The following is a 22,295-nucleotide window of genomic DNA, read 5'->3' as shown; positions in this document are numbered from 1 at the left end:
ATATACAGGACAGCAAGGACATCCTCAATAAATTTGAGGATGTTACATGGGCGGAGGGACTATCTTTTGTTACCTTTGATGTAGTCAGCCTATACACATGTATCAAAAAAGAAACAGGCTTACGGGCAATAAAATATTTTCTTAACACGAGATCAGCAGAATGGTATGAACACAATGACATGCTACTTGAGATGACGGAATTGATACTCTCCAAAAACTTTTTCTTACATGATAAGCAATGGTTTCACCAGCTACAAGGTACCGCGATGGGAGCCAAATTTGCTCCTTCGTACGCTGGACTTTTTATGGGACTTTGGGAACAGGAACATGCATGGGGTAGATATGCCTCCCCTTGGATGGAAAATATCCTTTTCTGGGGGTGGTATATCGATGATATCATTGTGATTTGGAAAGGCACTAAGGTTGAACTTGATGGTTATTTCATGTTCCTAAATGAAAATTCATGCAATGTGACCTTAACTATGTCATACTCTACTGACAGGATTGATTTCTTAGACATAACATTTGTGGCTTGCGACAACAAGATTCAAAGTACCTTGTACCGCAAACCGACTCATAGTAATAGCACTCTACATGCTACCAGTGCACATCCTAAGGCTACTATTAATAGTATCCCATACGGGGAAATGATTAGGATACGCAGAAATTGTAGTGACAGGACATCTTTCTTGGAGAATTTAAAAGACACCAAACTTAGGTTCAAACAAAGGGGATATAAACAATCAACTCTGGATAATGCAGAAAAACGTACCCTAGCAAAATCACGGGAGAGTACGTTAGTATGTACCAATCATATGGATTCCACTGGAAATAAGAACAAGAATCGATCAGCCCCTATCAGTTTTGTGACTAGGTTTAATAAGCAAAGTCAGGATGTATATAGAATTTTCTGTAGACATTGGTCTCTGCTCCATGAAATACCTGGGGTTAAGGAGGTGATCACCCCAAAACCCAAAATCACATATAGACGGGGTAGAACTTTGAGGGAAATGTTATGTCCTAGTTATGTATCCTACAAGGAAAACATAGGAGCTACTTGGCTACCTGGACCATTGAATGGCTTTTTCACTTGTACAAATTGCAATGTCTGTCAATTCGGAAAGAACAAACTAAAGGAGTTTAGTTATAACACACAATGGACCTTTATCATTAGACATACCATTACGTGTAAAACAACATATGTGACATATGTAATAGGTTGCAGTTCTGATATGATTTATGTGGGGAGTACTGTTAGACCCCTTAAAAATAGAATTCAGGAACATGTACGGGCCATTCGCAACCGGGACACAAGATACCCTATGACATCACATATGAATGAACAACATGGAGGGAGACCTGAAATCTGGTTTCACGGTATAGATCATGTCCCAATGAGACCACGGGGGGGAGACAGAGAGACTGCATTAAGACGCAATGAAGCGGGTTGGATTTGTAGACTGCGGAGCACTGACAAGGGACATAATAGTGATGATGAATTACACTATTTCTTATGAAAGCAGTCTGTGGTCCTATTGAATCAACAAGCAGGTTGATATTGTGGTAATATATTATTCCGTTGTGGGAGTCCTCCGCAGGTTTGAAGTCTTCTAGCAAGATTAGGAACTATACTATTTCTTATGAAAACAATCTGGGACCCCTTGAAATAATAAGTTGGAATATATGGCAGTAGAAAGGTTTTTGAGATGAGAAACCCCCCCTTAAAGTTTGGAATCTTCCTGTAAGAATAGGAACATCAAATATGATACCTGGATTTAATGATTATGATATCTAGATTTTGTAAACATAACAGTATTTGATCACTGGCTGTTCGGCTGGTCGTATCTTACAAATACCAGGAGGTAAGCGTTTTTAGGGGTTTGAGCGTAGGGCCTCTGATATTCATGATATTGTGGCAATATATTATTCTGCGGTGGGGGTCCTCCGTAGCTTTGGAGCTCCCCAGCAGGATTAGGAACTACACTATTTCTTATGAAAATAATCTGAGACCCCATGGAAATAACAAACTGGAAGATATTGTGTTAATTAGGTATTTGAGGTGGGAGTCTCCCTCCTGTTTGGAATTCTCTCGCAAGATCAGGAACATCAGATATCAAACCTGGATATAACTATTACGCTATCTGGATGTTGTGAATATAACAGTATCAGATTATTGGCTGCTGGCTGGTTGTATTTATAAAAGCCAGGAGGCAATTATGTTAGGGGCTTACGTGTAGGGCCTCTGGAATTCATTACAAAGAGTGTCTACATTCATATTGTCTATAAAGCACTGTTATTCAAAATGCGATAGGCACGTGAATTGCGGCGCCCGGCATCTGTGAGATTGCCCCTAGTAAACTGATAATATAAATAAAGGTATGTGGTTCACGTCGCTGAATATATATAATATTAAAAGAGGCGCGTGTGACCTTAGGATGAACCTTTTCAACCTTACAGGATAGGTGAAATATGGTATTTTGATATAAGTGTGGCATAATAATGTATGTTATAATAGCAGTATTTTTCTCGAACATGGCTTTTCCTGAACGTTTTTCTGGTTTCCGGCATTTAGAGACTGTCCCTAGCAAACTGCTAACACACGTAAGGTCATGTGACCTGTATGGCTCTTAACTTAAAAAATGGAAAGATGTTCGCGCGTCTTTGTTGGAGACCCGACAGGAACATCTAGTCGACCGACAGCGTATATGGCTTTGAGGTGAGAGAGATTAAACAAATGCATCTTAAAATACCGCCATATGTTTAACTCTGACCTCCTGGTATATAGGGACGGTGAAATGGTTTGTTTTAAAGCATGAAGCTTGCGTTGCTTTGCATCTTTATTTTGCGTATTTTTCAACAGTTGGCGCTTATATACTGGCAACAGTTAATTACAAACATACGTGGGGTTGGGAGACACACGTGGCTCTCCGAATACAGCAAAACGGAAAGTTGCCGCGCTTTTGTTTGTAAATTATAATTGAACTGTTGGCTTATCGGCAATTTTGCTACATTATATTGGAGGAGTGAGAGTTTTAAATAACGCTTTTCAAATGTGGTGATGCATTGTTTTACAATTGAGTCTTTCTTATACAAGGACGCGCACGTTTAAGTTATAAGGTGTGTAGGGCTTGTTAAATTGTGGCTTTTTTATCCGATATGCATAGCAAGGTAATAATTAGCGTTTGCTTAAATATTGGAGGATATAAAATTGGTTATTATCTATATTGGAGGAGTGAGAGGCCTAACAAACGCTTTTCAAATATGATAATGCATTGCTTTACAATTGAGTTTGTCTTATATAAGGACGTGCACGTTTTAGTTATAAGATGTGTAGGGTTTGTTAAATTGTGGTTGTTTTACCTGATATGCGCAGCAAGGAATAATTAGTGTTTGGCAAAATATGGGAGGATACAATATTGGTTACTATCGATATGGTGTTATTACATTACAGGCACACTAGCCCTGAAACAATCGATGGGAATTAGACATGTGACTCATAACGCCTGATTCTAGAAAAATGCAATATTGAAGGATTATCATATCCAACAATATGGAATGACCAGGAAAATCAATGGCTGTGTTTTGCACAGTGTATAATTAACGCTGTCTAAAAGCCAAGAAAACATTGGTAGGTGCATTTAATCTTCTTTCGAACTGTATATTTGAACAGAACATAACTAATGATTAGACCAAACCAATGTTCCATAAATGATATTGAATTTATACATTCAGTAGAAGCCATGTTGAGTCAATGGATTATGAACCTTTAATGAGTGCATTTGCAGTGATGTATTTACATCATATACTAAAGTGTCTTCTATATGACTTGCCCTATCAGGAATTTGGATATGAAACACAAGTTGTTTATTAATTTATTAATTTAATGTTTATATAAACTGTTTTGTACTATCATTGGACATGCGCAAGTCTCTAATATGATGCTAATCGTAACTTCTGTCGAAAGGTCTTTGTGATTGATTTACAATTTAATTGTATTAAGTAAGTTATACAATCTGTATTACATTTTGTATTACATATGTATTTTTAAATGTTTTTTCAGCCCTGACGAAATTCTTTTTCAAGAACGAAACGCGTTGGCTGTTTATGAACTATCAAACTGTAAGAAGAATAAAGAGCAAGATTTGAAAATATATACATCACTGGATGGACACTTTTGTTTGGACTTATCAAAGTGGTGCGACCTACAGTGGGCCTAAGAGTAGATAGGAGTGGCAGGTCCATGGAACATGGTGGGCAAAAAGGATGGAGCAGGGGCATGCACAAAGACATCGGAGGGCAGGGGGAAGGAGAATAGGGGCAGCAAGCTAAGCACAGAGTTTAAGCAGGAGGTCAATGATGGGGCATAGAATTGGGCAATGGAGGGCAGGAGGAGTGGACTGGTACATCATACTAAATTGAGGGCAGTGGCACCACATCAGACCATGCATGGCAGGAGGGAGGAAGCTAGTCCATGGATTCACACAACAGAGGATAGGGAGGAGGGGGATGGGGCAGCAAGCTAACTGTTCAGAGAAGGCGGGTATTAGGAACTTTATTGTTTTTAAAACGTGTGTCTGTGCGAACTACTTAAAATATGAACAAGTATGCAGCATAATCTCACTTTTATTCAGGAAGAAGAGGACGTTTGTGACTGTGACTCCGGGAACACTTGGCAGAAACACCCCCTGACCCTCCACCCCCATCGCAAAATGTAATGCCCGTGAAAAGGGTAGGTGAACACAGTGTTATATAGAACATAGTCCTGAGAGCACGATTGAAAATGAAAACTAGATATAGTGTATGGTATAAACTATGCACCAAAAAGTGTGATATAAGATGAACCGGGCGCGAAATATAATATGCAATACATTGTGCGCAATGACAGATTCATTGGAGAGCGCGAGATAGCACAGGCACTAGCGCGTGCTATGCGATATGCGCCTTGGAGTGTAATATGCACAGGGCAGTGTTGTGTAACCTAACTAGTCTCTAAAGTTGTAATATAAAATATGTGCTGGGGAGTGTAACGTTGCATATGCACTGTGACAAAGATATGGATCCCAGATTGTAATATGTATGGCATAGCACTGTGCGTTATAACATAGGCATCGAGGAAGGCACGTTAGACGGGGCAATATAACCCGTGCGAAGACAAGTGTGGCATGACATATTCACGGGGTGGTGTTACAGTGCACATGGGCTAGAGAGTGTCATAGCATATGCACTAGCTAGTGGAATACAACACAGAGGTGTGTGGCACTCGGCAGGCAATGATGGGTGTAACACAGCATTGGGCTCTGCCAGGAGCGCGCTGTGACTCTCAAGTGATGTTCGTCCCCTTTCCAGAGAGTAAAATAAAAAGTATTACACATCCGGCAGTGGATGTGTGTTTTATTATCCGTGAGGGGGGTTTCTTGCAAAGTTTTGGTCGAATTTTTGTCGAATCCCCTTTGAATGGCTTGGTGTGCATGTGTATTAAATGTGCCCGTCAATAGCTACCCATGTTTGTATAACTAAACGACAAGGGTGTCTACCGCGATTAGGCACGGTAGGGCATCAGACATGTCAGAGCTTCACTAGTGGTATAAATACATTCCACGTGGATTCATTGTATGCATAGTCGCCTTTTAATGAATATCACGCAAATCGTCATGGTGATAGGTACGTACGGTTTGTCCAGCATGTCCTAGGTGTGTCTATAAATATATATTTTTTTAAAATAATAAAAAACAGTGGCCGGCCCTGGGGATTGGGGTCAAAAAAATATAATTAGGAGACAGGCCCTGGGGGATGGGGTCATCAGGGCCAATCAATTAGAATAAGAAGGGGAACCACACAGCCCCCCTTCTTAAAAAATTAAAATAAATAAAAGACTGGCATCGTGCCGGAGGCCATGCCCCCTCCTTGCAGCACTCTGCAAACGCGCCCCCTGGCGAGTTGTAAGTTGGGGAATTAATTCCTCTTCAATACTGAGGGTCCCTGAGGGCCAACTATCCCAACAGGCATCTCCAGTATGCGCCAGGGAGCTGCGCTGCAGACAGGTGTTCTGAGGCCAAGCCCCTTTTTACACCTCTCTGCAACGCAGCTCTGTGGCGCTTACTGGAGGTACCTAGTGGTCTAGTTTGACCCTAGGGACCCTTAGGATTCAAGGGGACTTAATCTCTCAACTTAGAACAGCCACAGGGCGCGTTTACACAGTGGTGAAGGGAGGGGACGGGGCCTGAGGTGACGTGTGCAAACACGCACTATGGCACGTTTTAAATTGAGGATATAATTTCCCTTCAATACTGAGGGCTCCTGGGGGCTAACTAGCCCACCAAGTGCTTACAGCAAGCGCCACTGAGCTGCATTGCAGAGAGGTGGTCCAGGCCGTGCCACTTTTTACACTTCTCTGCAACGCAACTCTGTGGCACTTACTGGAGGTACCTAGTGGGCTAGTTGGACCCTAGGGACTCTCAGGATTCAAATGAACTTAATCTCCCAACTAAAAACGGACACAGGGCGTGTTTACACAGTGGTGAAGGGAGGGGACGGGGCCTGAGTTAACATGTGCAAAAACGCCCTGTGGCCTGTTTAAAGAGGTAGTTTTAATCCCCCTGCCCTATTATATAGTAGGGGCTTACAGAGGAGGTCATGCTAATCACAGGGGGACCCCAACGCATAATGTTCCCTAGTGTATGTAGGTGTTTTCACTGTATTCTAAGTGTCTTTTAACATAGCACTGGCTCTAGGACTGGTTAGTCAGACTCAGTTACCACCAGTATCCGTCTGAAAAAGTTGAGGGTACAGGATGATTTTGCAACAAGGCTTCTTTCTGCTCTTCTTTTTGTTCTTTCTGCACGTTATCCTCCTTCCTGCACTTTTCTTCGTCTTTGAGGACTTCTGTTGCTTCTTTCTGCACTTCTTTTTTTTCTTTCTGTGCATTTTTTCTTCTTTCTTCACATGTCCTATCTCTGTAGGCATAGTTAGAAATAAGCATTTAAAAAACCTTTGAAATTCACAGAAAAAAACATAGGTTTCAGGCACGTTATAGTTAGGAATTAGCATTTAAAAAACCTCAGAAATTCACTGAAAAAACCATAGGTTTCAGGGGTGTTATAGTTAGCTGGACTTTTCACTCGTACAAAACCATTGAAATTCCCCCGTTATAGTTAGTTCAGCTAACTATAACTCGCGCGCCCGCAATGCACTGCTGATGACGTCACATATTACATCACTCATGACATGGTCAGTGACATCACTCATGACATCACTGATGACATCTCAAATGACATCACTGATGACATCATCCTTGTGATAGAGTGGCAGACCTCCTCTCACCCTAATATAACCTTTGATACACACATTCAAAAATAGAGACTAAAATGTTCAAAACAATGGACATACCAATACCAGTTACAACAACCTCTTCAGTAATTCTAAGATCCACATACACATACACTCATTCACCAACAGTCCTATACAGTCACTCATACATGTACTCAATCATCATATGTACTCATACACCTATACATCCTGTTACGCAATGCCACTCATCCATAGAGTTACTCACACACATAGTCACTCATGCTAATAAAGAATCAAACATACATTTACTTGCATATACAGTTATACACACACCACCACACTTACTTCTACGGAAACTTACACATACTTAGTCTTTTAAACAATCACTTATAGAAACACATACTTATTCATACAGGAACTCTTTCAATCTCTCACTCTCACATATACTCACTTATATACACCAATAGTCCCATATACTAGTTTAAAACATATGCAGTTACTCATAAAGACACTATTGAGACAGTCATTCACTCACTAACACACCCATACACACACTCATCCACCCATACAGTCCTGCACACATGCTGTGTTCAACACATACAAACAGTGAGTCACTCATTCATGCACCTATGCACTACGTAATACCCCCCACCGAACCATGCAGACACTCAGACTGATACTCAAAAAACCAACTAATAACCTATATAGACACCCATGTAGCTACTCACCAACCCATGCAGCCACTTATACACAAAGTGAGAGACTGATACAGATATTTACATATTTAAACATTACTCACTAAGCCATGTATTCACTATGATACACTTAATCAGTCAGTTACACAATCAATTTTTCAAAAACAAATCATCCATTTAGACACTTATATACCCATTTATTCTTTCATCGACCTTGAGATATACATATATAAAACATATTTAATTTTCAGAAAAACACACATTCACTGGATGATGTCATCAGTGATGTCATCAGTGATGTCATTTGAGATGTCATCAGTGATGTCATGAGTGATGTCACTGACCATGTCATGAGTGATGTAATATGTGACGTCATCAGCAGTGCATTGCGGGCGCGCGAGTTATAGTTAGCTGAACTAACTATAACGGGGGAATTTCAATGGTTTTGTACGAGTGAAAAGTCCAGCTAACTATAACACCCCTGAAACCTATGGTTTTTTCAGTGAATTTCTGAGGTTTTTTATATGCTAATTCCTAACTATAACGTGCCTGAAACCTATGGTTTTTTCTGTGAATATATATATATATATATATATATGCAAAGAGGGTATCCTCGCTGGAAACCCAGATTGCTGAAAACCAAGTCTACTGTAAAAGCAACATAACAGAAGGCTTCTCAATATATGAACCAATTGGCATCATACATTTTTAAACTCAACGGCTATGAGAATTGTCAACCACAGAATAATTTCAGTGTCCTAGGGACTGTGCAAGACATTCTTAGGTGATTTCCTGTGCAAGTGTTCCAGAATCTTATTGAATTGAACTTCACATCTGATGTGCAATGTGCTCATCATTTTCCTGTCAGATCTCAAAAAACGCACATTACTTCCAGGCTTCTGTTTAGACGTAATTTTAATCTGAGGGAGATCCTGTTTTCCCGAGATCATTTTACGTCCCCCTTTTATTTGAGGTTAGACTTCAGCTGACCCTCTGTGGAAATGTTTATGATTTGGAATTGGATTCTGTGCTTTTGAAAAAGATGTTTGTGCAGTCGGTGCTTATAATCGAATGCATCTTTTTTTATTCCATGCAGATACAGTGGTGTGGAGGCACTTATGACATGATGAGAGGAAATGAATGCAACTGAGGCCTAGCACAGACAAGAGCTCGTCTTCAGAAACCCGCATCAGAAAGAACTTAAGGTTCATGTTGCAGGTGCTCCAGCTGAAGAAATGTCGTAATCAGAAGTTATGCCCCCCACAACATGGATACAAGGTACAGCCTCTGTGACTGCTGTAAGAGAAGAAAGACTTACACTACTAGACAAAAGTAGTATAAATTGAAAGTACAAAATGCACTTTTGTCGGAAATGCATGATAGCTAAACATGGTACCGTTATTTTCAGTTGTTAATTCTCCTTCTTATTTTTGTCTGTGGATTTAAAGAAAAATATGTACCTTCTTGTTTTCTAATTTCTTATTATTTGTGAAAGAGTTAAGAGAACATATCTCCAGCAGCTAGGTTGTTAGAAGAAACCGCCTCCTATAAACGTGCAGTGCAAGGCGCAAAAAGTATTGTTCAACTATCGCAAGAAATCTTGAGCTGTAATTAAAACCTACAGGCAAAGCCTTTTGTATGTGCTGGGAACACATTCATATTATTAACAGTGATGAATCAGAGCTCATTATGATTTTCTGCCTATCTGGGACTGCCACCCACTCTACCACTTTGTCTATATCCTTTAATAGTTCTTTCCAGAAAGAATGGATAAAAATACAACAGCCTGGTCTTAAAGGCAGCAGTTAATGGATTTGACAACATCTGAATAGAACTTGACATTTAATTTTTGTAGAGGTTTTTTGCTTTGTGCGTGAAATGTTAAAAATCTTGAGATAGTTGTAGAGGTATCCAAGTGTGTTTTTCAAATATGATGGACGTCTGTTTAAGCCAGACAGAATTAATAGAATTGCAAGTCTGACTCACCAAGGTGTGCAAGGTATTTCGAAAATTAGGGATGATGGAACTTTACAAAGGCGCACTTCTGAATACCGCTTATTCGCCCACTATGGTGGATTTGCTGCATTCCTAAATGTAGGGTTAGTGGTGGGTTTATAGTCATTACTGGTGTGGCAACTTTAGCCGAACACCCACAAGCTCATAAGCTTCGCTTGGTTACATATAGGTATTCCCATGTCCTTGCAAAACATTTGCCACACCAAAAAAGGATGACAACGTGTGTTTTCGGGGTAGGACTGGGGAGGTAACAAACACCCCCAAATTTAATATGGGATACAAGGAAAGAGATTTTTCCTTGGGAAATGTATTTTCCCTGGAGAGAGAGAAACGAATGACCACAGTTGTCATATTTATGCATGCAGAATGTTTCACCTGTGGGAATTCCACATGTGGAAATTGTCCTCATTGGAGTACCCCAGAAGCGGATATATACTGCTATACATTGCATGGTGTGCTCCTGGGATTCTTTGTGAACAAAAGCAATCCTACTGGATCGAATGCCTGGCCTTCTGCCTTCGTTGTACTTAGTAGCGGCTGGTAGGGAACGGGGGGGAAGGGGCGGGGGTGACAAAATACACAAAAGAAAATGCCACTTCTTCCGCCGGCTGCATCTCTCCTCCGCTTCTCCGGCGAGTCCAGGAAGCACACAGGCTCCCCTAAGCCAATCACAACACTGCAATGCAACGTTGTGATTGGTCTGAGTGTGGTGGTTCGGCGCTCAGATGGGGACAGGAAGCCTGTGCATGTTCCCCAACAGGCTGTGAATTACAGCCTGGTGGGGAACATGCAAAGTGTGCATGACTGTTAGGCCGGCCCAAGATGGCCGGCCAAACCGTCATGCGCACTTGGAGTGTGCAAACCACTCCTCCCCCAGTGCCACCAGCCCCGCCCCACCCTAACCGAGCCCAGAACCTACAAAAACAAATTATAATAACAACGTTATTATCATTAAATTTTTCCTACTCTGGGAGCAGTGGGGCGACGGTCCTCCACTTTAACGGAGGAGCCGCCCCTGGTTGTACTACAGAATATTGACGCTAGTAGTATTCAGATAGAAGAATATCGAGGGACAACATTTTGAAAGGTAAGCGCATATAGGGAAGTATTGATTTACTACTCTTAACTCCACATCTATGTACCTTGAAGATCTATGTACCATCCAGGTAGTATATGAGTTAGGTATAGAAGGTCTAAACTTACTTACCCGTTGATTTTTCATTTTTTTATATTTTTCCCTCGATACCGATATTGTGAGTTCAAAAGTCATGGTGCAAACCTTCTACCTGTACATTTGTGAATCAGACGCAACAGCCTGCTTCAGTGTTCCAGTGATTGGTGTGCTGTCATTGAAGATCTGTTTGCTTGGTGATTCTTGGAGTGCACCAGCAGTGGCCATAATTAAGACTGTCCATTCAGTAACCGTTATATGTGCATTTTCTCATTTTACATGACAGGCTTAAAAAGACAAACTAATTTATAACATCATGATTTGCACAGTTAGCCTACGGCCTTTGCACCTTAGACTCTGCATAATCTGTGAACGTGATTTTCACCTCAGTGGTGCTAAAGGTTGGAAACATTGGCCCAGTTTGCAAGTGCATCACTGTAACGTGCCCACAGTTGAATTATTTGTTGGTGATTTCATGAACACTCTGTACCTCTTGTTCACCGCATCAGAGCTCTGCGAATTTGGAAGGACGAAAGGGAAGGGATGGGCTTCAGTGCCAGTAGGAAAATAAGTACAGGAGTTTGTCAGGTACGTTAACAGTACAAAAGTCACACTTCTGTTAATGTTTGTCTCGTTGAAGGCTAGGTGGGGTAACAAGTTCTTCAGTCTCTCTACACTTAGTAATGGTTTGCAGAGTGGAAACCAAATGTAGCCTTGACCAAAAGGTTCACACCAGCCCGACAACACTGGAGGGCCTGGCTGGAATGCTGCCATGGTTTGGTCATGGAAGTCCATCCTGCTTTAAAAGCTGGCTTCTAGCCTGTGTCACCACCGGGAAAATGGCAAAGTAACAGAATGGCCACTCCAGCCCTTAGTGGTTTTGGGAAAGTTTCAATCTGGCTGGTGCCTTCTGAATTATTAAAGTTGCAGGTCAGTGTTTCTCATTAAACAAAGAAAACCTAACAGACTTGTATGATATTCATTTACCACCAGAACACCCAGTACAAGGATGTCCGATTGGGATCCAGCTTGGCCAGATCTATGTCACAATTTCAGGATTTCCACGTAAAATAAATTTACATCTAGTTAATAGCAATTGAACTTGTTTATATATTGTGTGGTTTTCCCAAAAATGTGGTAAGAATGAAAAATTTCCTAGCTATCGTAACGGAAAGTTTCAATTCTATTAAGGACTCGGAGGCGAGGATTATGCTATTCTTTCTCCACTTTATTGAATAGCAGCCATTTTAAGACAACAAAACCAAACTACTATTCCCATGAAACATAGGGAATACAGAAGGAAACAATAGAGTGTCCACAGGTAGAGCGTCCTCTCCTTTGCACCAATCATAGGCTCCGTCATGGATAAAGTCCTCTGTTACTGTTCATTCCCCCTCTTTCGTCGCTGTAGGTCAGGCAGTCAGTAGGTGTTAAGAATCTTGTTTTCCAGAATCGCCTGAAGAACAAAACAAAGTATAAGCGACAGCCATGGTTAAGGCTTCACCTGTAAGGGAAACAGTACAACCAAGCAACAGCAAATAGAGAAATAAACCAGACCAGAAAAATTGTTACTTACCCCAATACGAGGGTGGGAAGGTATCACGGAGGAACGAGAACCCTGGGTGGGATAATCCTCGCCTCCGAGTCCTTAATAGAATTGAAACTTTCCGTTACAATAGCTAGGAAATTTTTCATTCTATGTCAGGACCGGAGGCGAGGATTATGCTTGTTTAAAGCTTGCTCACCACCAAGTGAGCCATATCAATAATCGGTTTGAAGTAAAACCGCTTAAAGGTAGAGTCTGAAGACCAGTCTGCTGCATTCAGAATGTCTTCCAGACGAGCTCCCAGGGTAAATGCCTTAGAGGCCATTGCTCCTCTAGCGGAGTGAGCTCCAAAGCCTCGAAGGTCAATCCCCGCTTCTTGCATCACCCATCTTACCCAACGGGCAATGGTGGGAGAAGAAACCGCTTTATGAGGTTTCTTGAGCGCAATAAGCAACTGCTGCTCGCCCGGCAGCCGAAACTCTTCCGACATCTCCTCGTATGCCTTGAGACATGAGACCACACACAACTTAGGAGCATCAGGAAAAGCAGGGTACGAGACGGATTTCGTCCCACATTTCGTCCGTCTACGAATCGTGAAAGTGACCCCCGTAGGAGAAAAACTCTGCTGGAACTATCCCAGGCTTTGACATCAGACACCCTTCTGCAGGAAATAAGGCACAGAAGCATTGCCAGCTTCGCCGATAATTCTTTCCGCGAGAGGAACTGGTTAGGTTGCCAGGAAAGGAACAAGTTCAAAACTTGATTTACATCCCAGAGTTTGGAATAACGAGGCTCAGGAGGCAGAGAAAGGCGAATGCCCCGAAGAAGACAACACACCAAAGGATGTTCACCCACCAGAGAACCGTCCACCAACGCATGACCAGCTGAGATGGCAGAACGAAAGGTGTTGACGGTTCTATAAGCCAAGCCCTCCTCCGCTAGGCTGGCTAAAAAATTTAAGATAGAAGTTACATCTGTTGCCACGGGATTGAGACCCCGTCGCATACACCAACGACACCATCTCCTCCAAGTAGATCGATACCGTTTGATGGTGCTATCGGCCCATGCCTTTGACATGAACTTCTCAGCTGCTCCCGAAAGGCCCGGGACCGCCCAGCATCCCCTGTAATCCACCACGCCATCACAGCGAGCGAACCCTGCGCTATCAGCGGATGAGCAACGTTGTCCGGACTGAGTAGAAGAGTCGGAAAGTGGGGAAGTGGAATTGGAGAATCCCAAGAAAGTTCCAGAAGAACCGGAAACCAGACTTGAGATCTCCAAATTGGAGATACTGGGACCACTTCCGCATTCTGGCGACGGACTATCAGGCGCGGAACCAAAAATCGCCCGCCCATTCCAGGCCTCCATGTTGGCGAGCCACCACTGAATCTCCTCTCTGGCCTCTGCTGAAAGGGGTACCTTCCGAGAGTAGGAGCAGCCCTTGCGAAGGTGATAGGCCTTGAGGCGCTGCAGGGCCCTGTAATGGAGTGATCCTGGAAATATGGCTTGAATTGACGCCGACAGCAGCGGAGGGCAGCCCGAAGGGAAGGGTTGCGAATTTGTAGGTGGTGCCCTGCCAGTGAAATTGAAGAAACCTTCGGTGAGGGGGATAAATGGGAACAGTCAGATACGCGTCCTTGAGATCGAGACGCACCAGCAGATCGCGAAGAAGATGGATACCCTCCATCTTGAAGTGACGGTAAACCAGCCACTCGTTGAATTCGCGTAAATTGATAACGGGACGCTGACCCCCGTCCGCCTTGTCCACAACAAACATGTTGCTGATAAAACCATTGGGATGGGGTAGGGTTTCCACCACCGCCCCTTTGTTCAGCAGGGAACGCACCTCTTGATCGACTAGCGCGGTGTCGGCAGAGGAGAACGCGAGAGGCCGTGGATGGAACGGCTGGAAGGGATCCCCGAGAAACTCTATGTGAAACCCCTGCACGGTTTGGAGAACCCACGCATCCCCCGTGAGAGAAGCCCAGGCTGGGAAAAAACGAGCCAGACGGCCCCCCACCTTTAGAAGGGAAGAAGGGAGAACACTCACCGGAAGAATTGGAGTTGGAGGCGCCTCCGCCTCTACCGCCTCTGTTCCGTCCTCGACGTCCTCTTGTAGGGTAAAAGTTACCGAATCGGGCTTGGTCTTGATACTGTCCCTGGTTGGAGCCTTGTCCTCTCTGTTGGTTAGGACGGCCGGACGAGCGGCCCCTGCCTCGGCCGGCCCCTCGGAAAACCCGAGGGCGAAACACCTTCCTGATCGAGGATTGTGCTCTGTCAAGAGATGTGAAGGTGTTGACAAAACTGCCAAGTTCCTTCATAAAAGGTTCCCCGAAGAGGCGCCCTTGGGCCATAGGGCCAGCTTCTGAATCTGCCAAGTCTCCTAACTTAGGGTCCACTTTGATTAGAAGGGATCTGCGCCGTTCAGTTGAAATGGCGCAGATGGTATTGCCAAGAAACACTACGACGCATTGGGCCCAGGAGGAGAGATTTTCAGGGGAGATCAACGACCCGGAGGCTTTGGCCTCCTCCGCCATGTCCAGGATTTTAGTGATTGGCCCCAGGGCATCCAAAACTTGTCTTGGCAAGCCCGCCAAGATCTGTCAATGCCCTTCTTCGGGTCTTTAACAAATTTTTGCAGAAAAGTGGCCATACGCGGGTCGATGTCGGGGGTGGCCGCCACTTTGCCTGCCAGAGAGGTTCGAGGGCACTCTGCCCTGAGACAATTCCAAACTGAGGCTCTAAAGGCTGACGAATATGGTTGGCAACATAAAGAGCGACCTTGTCACAGGGCGCCCATTCTGAGGCCCTCGGATGCAGGATGTCTGCGGGGTTCAGCATATCTGCGCAAAGATTCCCCTCTCTGGGATCAGGCGCAGAACCTGCAGAGCGAACGGGACATGAAGGGCCCGCAACATTGTCATCATCCCCTTGATCAGGATCTACGGGAATGCAGGGCGTAGATGGAGTGGGGTTACTTGTCAAGAAAGCCTGTTTCAAGCGAGCGAAGGCGTCCAAGTCCACCCCTGCCTCGCTGGGGCGCTTCGCCGGCGGGGGTTGTGAATCAACTGGGGCAGCACTGGAAGTGCGAGAGGCGGGGACGGCTTGCGTCACTCTGGCTAATCTATCGCAGGCCTGTTCAATTTTCTGGGAGAGGCTATCCTCAAGGGGTCCCATAGCCTGCTCAACTGCTTTGAAGATGGACGAATCTACCACATCGTAGAAGTCATCGTCCCACGGCAGTGTGGCGAGTGGGTCCTCCTCCCACTGGCCATCCTGATAAACTTCGTCCTCATAGGACTCCATAGCCAGCGAAAGGAGAAACAATATACAGCCCCGCAAAGAAATATAATATATGAGGGCAAACTCAATGTGGGGAGCTGGGTGACAGCCTACACTTCAGGCAGGCAGAGCTTGCAATCGGGACACAGCCCTGGCCCAACAGCCCTGGTGCAAATATATATCTCAAGGGCGACCTGCTAAGTAAGGGCCCAGTAGGGAAAACCTGCAATACTGACTCTTAAGAGGGTTTTAATTGCAGGCCTAAATACGGACCCCCAGGCGTTCATGCACAATTCTGCCTAAAGGCAGCAAACAGACCGTTTAACGGTGTAGTGGCAGGCCCAGGCTCCAGTCCGATGATGCTTTCCCGAGATCAAACAAAGCGCGGAATGCGCGGAATCTCGAGAATGCACGCCGGATGAGGAACGCGCACACGTGCGCCCTCTAGCGGACGACAAGCGCACCACGAGCCGCACCAACTGCACAGCCGTTAGGGGGGAACGCTCCCACGGCTGACCGCGAGTCCGCCGAGTAGCGGCGGACTCGCCACAGAAAAAGATTAGAAACTTGTCAACAATGCCCAGAAACATGGAAATAGCCGAGATTTGGGGGAAAAGCGCGAGGTGCGCGTCGATAAATACCGGCGCGCGTCTAGCGCCTGAGGCACCAAGGAAAAAGCACACGCTGCTACCGGCGGCAATCAGAGTCAACAAACGCCCACAGACGCTGAAAAGTGCCTAGGGGAACATCAGAGTCCCCCCCCCAGAACGGCAGGCACACAGCCACGACATCGGAATAACCACAGTTACAACAGCATAACAATCATGAAACTAGGAGAATGTATCTCCTTTAAACATACAATGAATGAAACATAAGCATACTATGCCTAAAAGCAGATGAATACCTACCATAGAACCAAGAGATATAAAATAGAACTTATCTGGCTGCAAGCAGCGAAGAAAGAGAGGGAATGAACAGTAACAGAGGACTTTATCCATGACGGAGCCTATGATTGGTGCAAAGGAGAGGACGCTCTACCTGTGGACACTCTATTGTTTTCTTCTGTATTCCCTATGTTTCATGGGAAAAGTAGTTTGGTTTTGTTGTCTTAAAATGGCTGCTATTCAATAAAGTGGAGAAAGAATAGCATAATCCTCGCCTCCGGTCCTGACATAGAATTGGTTAGACTCCAGCTCTAGTGTTTTGTTCTTGTGTAAGACTACTGAGATAATACTAACATCTGGATCTACTGGACCCTCGTGTTTTGCCTTTTTGAGCTTTCTTGTTGAGAGCTCATACTGCGGTCAGTGCCCATTAAGTCTTTTAGTTAGACTTCTATGCAACTGTAGAAACTCCAAGGCACCTCCACAATTTAACCATCCACTGTGGCTCGTTTTGTACACGGACATTGGTAATAAGACCATAGCAAAAATTTGAATGTACAAACAGGGAGCTGTAGATAGTTCAAACTCACACTATGGGTCCAAGGATGATAATCCCACCTAAGGACGTATCACTCCCTATCTACATATGCCACAAAAGATATGTTCTACTTAAAACTTTGTTTTTTTAATGTGTTTAATAAGGAAAAGTAATCCTTTGTAAGGATGAGAACCCTCACTCACCCGAGGATGACATGCTTCATTGTGGTGCTCCCTCCTCACATCGGGACCGCAGGGTCCCAGATGTGGGCTACAACTCCCCACCAAGAACAGTGGGTTGAGAGGAGCTGTGGTGTTTTAGATGGGGTATACCACTATGAAGTGTAAGTGGGTGAGGGGCAGATTGCAAAACTAAACTGAGTGAGACGTGAAAACTATCTCAAGGGACTCGTTATCTTTATTCAATAGTACCCTTGGATAGGATTAAAAAGTGAGAGGACTGGGGGTTCAGAGCAGATATACCCCCTCAATGATGAAGCATGTCACCCTCGGGTAAGTGAGGGTTCTCGTCCTTATAAAGGATTACTTTTCCTTATTAAACACATTAAAAAAAACGTTTTAAGTAGAACGTATCTTTTGTGGGTTTCAGCTGTGGATAGTTGTTAAAGCTATTGATGGAGTAGCTCTGTTTCATGAAGGAGCTTGGAGATACAAAGCTGTGGAATTTGAGCACAAGCTAGTGTCTCACATTCCAGACTCAATTAAACAGCTACGGTCATGAAATATTGCACAGAGTGTCCAGCAACGTTGCGAAGCCAGTGTCGCTGATAGTTTCACCTTACTCGTCTGAGTAGTCCCAAAACCTTGAGAAGAAAAATGTAGGTGTTGACCATGTCATTGTCCTGGGGCTACCAGTAGACTAGCGATGCAGTAGATTCACCTTATAAACTGTTGGAGTACCCTAATGACGGAGTCAGTGACATGAGAGGGAGCAAGAAGTAACGTTTTAGGAGTCTGCAATTGCCCTCCACTACAAACTCTGAGTAAACACAATGATATTAAAGCTGGTAGAGATCTATAAATGGAGTAACCTTAGTGTGCTTTATGAGAATAATCATACACTTAATATAGTGTCACAGCCATGTGCTCAGTTAGGTCTGGAGTTAAATAGTATCCTATTTTCAAATGTATGGGCGAAGGTATATGTCTCACAAGCCAATTTTTAAGTGCCGCATAGAAATACGATCACTTCTGGGTAACACGGACAGATATGGGAGCCTACAACACCGGAGCCTGAAAGTGGTTTTAACCAAGGTTATACTACAAATCAGTGAGCAATTGGGCATTATCTTGGAAGGCCCTGAGAATGACCTCTCCCAGAATTGCTTTTCTGGCTTCTGTTGCATATTCTTGCCTCCTGACAAAATCATAGAAGTCCATTCAAAGACCTCGCCCTTATGGTTTTTCCATGAAATGTTTCACCATATTTACAGTGCATATATTTATGGGCATGTGTCTTAAAACAGTGTTTGCAGATATGTAGGTGTACTTACAGAGGTTTATGTGGTCAAAATGAGTTTTTCAAGACTACAGCAGTCACCCTGCTGCAGGCTTCACTGGTAAAGAAGATATCAGGAAATTTTTCTGTATCCGCTCTGTAGTGTTGAAGATGAACTTTACTCAGAAGTTAAATTAACAAGACTGTGGAAACAACTATAAAATGTGTGCTGAACTTTAATCAAAAGTAAATATGAAGCTGGTTTATGCACACTTTTTTTAAAGGTAAACAGGTCAGGTGGTTAAAATCCAGCAGAGTGTGTGAAATGGCACCGAGATACAATGCCCTTCATGAAATCACCACTGATTATCCATTCCATTCCAACAATCTTTATTTCGGTCAATGTGGACCATAAAAGTGCATACATAAAAAATATTTACACACATAAAGCACGTACCATAAAACAATCCACATTTGTAGCTATACAGATTACAGATTTAGCAGCCGTAAAGTGCATCACAGAGATCACAGAGTGGTAGTTCCGGGGAGTTCATGCCTACAACCCATCTTCATCCAGCCACCATGTCTGTTTCCCTATGTAAAAGCCACAGGGCCATAAACAACTGCGCATGCAATTTTATCCAGGTAGAATCTCAATTCATCAATAGGCTTTACATTAAAACGATAACAACGGTTTAAAAATTAGATAGGTTAAAAGAAAATGCATACAGTGTAGACTTTTAAGGTCACTCTGGCGAATTTAGAAACATCCAGCGACTACGCCACATCGAGATTAAAAATCGGGATACAGCAAAGACTATAGATGTGTTAGTATCATACTTCAAGACTCTAAATGCCTCCTCACAGTGCATAGACCCTAGGTTCCTGCAGAGTTTTATAAGCCAATGTTGTCTGGCTGGTTTATAGCCAGGACAGAAAACAAAACGTGAAGCTCAGACTCTTCCTCACAATTGCAGGCAGGGCAACCGAGGGGTGTAACTTTTGACCATTTATTAGAAAAAGCACGGAGCAGCAGGGTTTCAATTCTAAACTGGATGTATAATTTCCTTGCCAGGGTAGGTTAAATATCATCAAGAAAGGACTCAATTAGATACTCATCTTTGATTCTCAGGAATTCAGCTGTCAGGTGTCCTAAGGCCAAACTCCCCTGGATATCTGCTAGTTTATACGATCTATAAATTATTACCAGTTCTGGGCGTGAGATTACCAGACACATTTCCTCAGGTTTACTCCATAAACTTGGTTTTCCCATCCTACAACATACGTCCTTTATATACGCAAACCATGGTACTATACCCACACCCGGGAGACTCAAAAACCCCTTTAACTCTGCCTGATAAACGGCCAGTTCCGGGGTCACCCACAGTCTGCGCCAAAAGGTTAGGGGCCTAAATCCAATCTCATCCCCGATTATTCTAATTCCTAGATCCAGACGTAGTGGGGTGAGGGGAGTACTAAGGGGGAGGACTAACATCTGCCTCATAAAATTGTTCTCTATTTTACTCAAGCTACCAGATGAACAATGACCCCATAATTCAGTCCCATACATTGTCGCACCCCTTGCTTGCACTTTATAAATCTCCGCTATGGGCCAGCTGGTTTGTAGGAGGAATTTCTGTATAATTTTGCAATTTCACCCACAGTCTGGGCTACCTTAATGGTTGCTTTGGCCATTTGCGGGTCCCACTCCAGATTTTCTGTCGAAGTAACACCTAGATGGTCAAAAACTGACACCCTCTCAAGCATGGTGCCATTTAATTAGGAGTTAGAGCGGGATGTGTTAGCTGGGTTTAAGACCATAAATGTGGTCTTCTGCATATTAATCTCCAACCCCTGTTTTTACAGAAGGTAGCAAAACTATCAAGGACTCTCTGGATACCCATGGGCGACTTTGATAATAGCAGTGTTTCGTCCGCAAACATCATTGCTGGCACCTTTCTACATGCTAACTTTGGGGCATCATTATCCTTTACCTGATTGAGCTGGGCATCCAGAGCATTAATAAATAGGCCAAACAGGGTAGTTGCGAGCACGCACCCCTGCCTTACTCCTCTATTAACTGGGAGACAGGAAGTTAGTTTGCCGCATTTCCCATACCTCACTTTGGCAAAGTTGCCCTCATCAAATCTCATAAGCAGACTCAAAAGGTAGTGGGGATACACAGGTCTCTAAGTACATCCCACAATTTAACTCTGGGGATCAAATCAAAAGCCATCTTCAGATCTACAAATATTAAATAGAGACTGCCACCCTCTATTGACACCGTTTTCGAATATAGAAGTTGGAGTCTAAATATTTGGTCGACGGTGGAAAAGTTTTTTCTGAATCCGGCTTGATATGGCCTCAAGATTTCAGGAGACAGTATGAAATCTTGGGGTCAATGGACAGACTATTAAACAAAGTATGTAGGTACTATTCAAACTTGTAACAACCTTACAGATATTGACCAATGACTACACCTCACAGAAATAGAACTGTGGGCATATCCCTTTAGAGGACGAATTCCCTCACTCACCATAGGTGACATGCTTCATCATTTGAGAATCTCCTCCCAGAGGAAAAACCTAGTTCCTCCGGGGGCTACAACCTCCTATTTAAGAGGAAGGAGCTCAGGGATGTTTTCTTCTTTACGTATAGGGGGAATGGACTAAGTCCACAAATGCTGAGCCTAGTGCATGTGAGGATAGACGCAGCGCAAAAAATAACAGAATGTGCAGGGAGTGCAATTAAAACTAGTTAGAGAATGTAAAACGGAAACTTTATTCTAATACATCCCTACTAGGATTAAGAAAAACAGTGCACCAGCAGTGTAATTTTAAACTGCTTCGGTGGAATAGAAAATAGTGGTCGACATGTTTCAGCCTAACGCCCTTTTGTGGGCAAAGCTTTCATCAGGACCTATTAATGGTGCTGCTGCGTAAATGTGTAAGTGATATCAACTGAAAAGGATATACGAACAGGAACTTGAAGCAGTCTATCTGTTCTTCTAAAAACCAATACCCGCATTCCGCTGGGTAACCATTTCACCTCAACCTGGCAACAGCTCAGGATGGGGCACCACTCTCTCCGTCGGTACTCCGGGCTTTACATGAGCCTGTAACCGGTTACAGGCTCATGTAAAGCCCGGAGTACCGACGGAGAGAGCGGTACGCAGCGGAATGCGGGTATTGGTTTTTAGAAGAACAGATAGACTGCTTCAAGTTCCTGTTCGTATATCCTTTTCAGTTGATATCACTTACACATTTACACAGCAGCACCATTAATAGGTCCTGATGAAAGCTTTGCCCACAAAAGGGCGTTAGGCTGAAACATGTCGACCACTATTTTCTATTCCACCGAAGCAGTTTAAAATTACACTGCTGGTGCACTGTTTTTCTTAATCCTAGTAGGGATGTAT

General features: G+C 43.6%; 1 protein-coding gene across 1 annotated transcript in view; it reads left to right on the top strand.

Annotated features, from left to right (window-relative positions):
* The window catches only part of SCAF8 (SR-related CTD associated factor 8), a 1,763,249-nt gene that overhangs the window by 1,623,892 nt on the left and 117,062 nt on the right, over nucleotides 1–22,295 (top strand). The window contains exon 23 of the transcript XR_014963046.1: nucleotides 9,079–9,260. The gene's annotated coding sequence lies outside the window, so the exon portion shown is untranslated. The remainder of the gene's footprint in view (nucleotides 1–9,078; nucleotides 9,261–22,295) is intronic.

Source organism: Triturus cristatus, chromosome 6 (genome assembly GCF_964204655.1).
Source record: "Triturus cristatus chromosome 6, aTriCri1.1, whole genome shotgun sequence".
Lineage (NCBI taxonomy): Eukaryota > Metazoa > Chordata > Amphibia > Caudata > Salamandridae > Triturus > Triturus cristatus.
The sequence above is the reverse complement of the archived record's forward strand: the minus strand, read 5'-3'. Positions and strand labels throughout refer to the sequence as shown.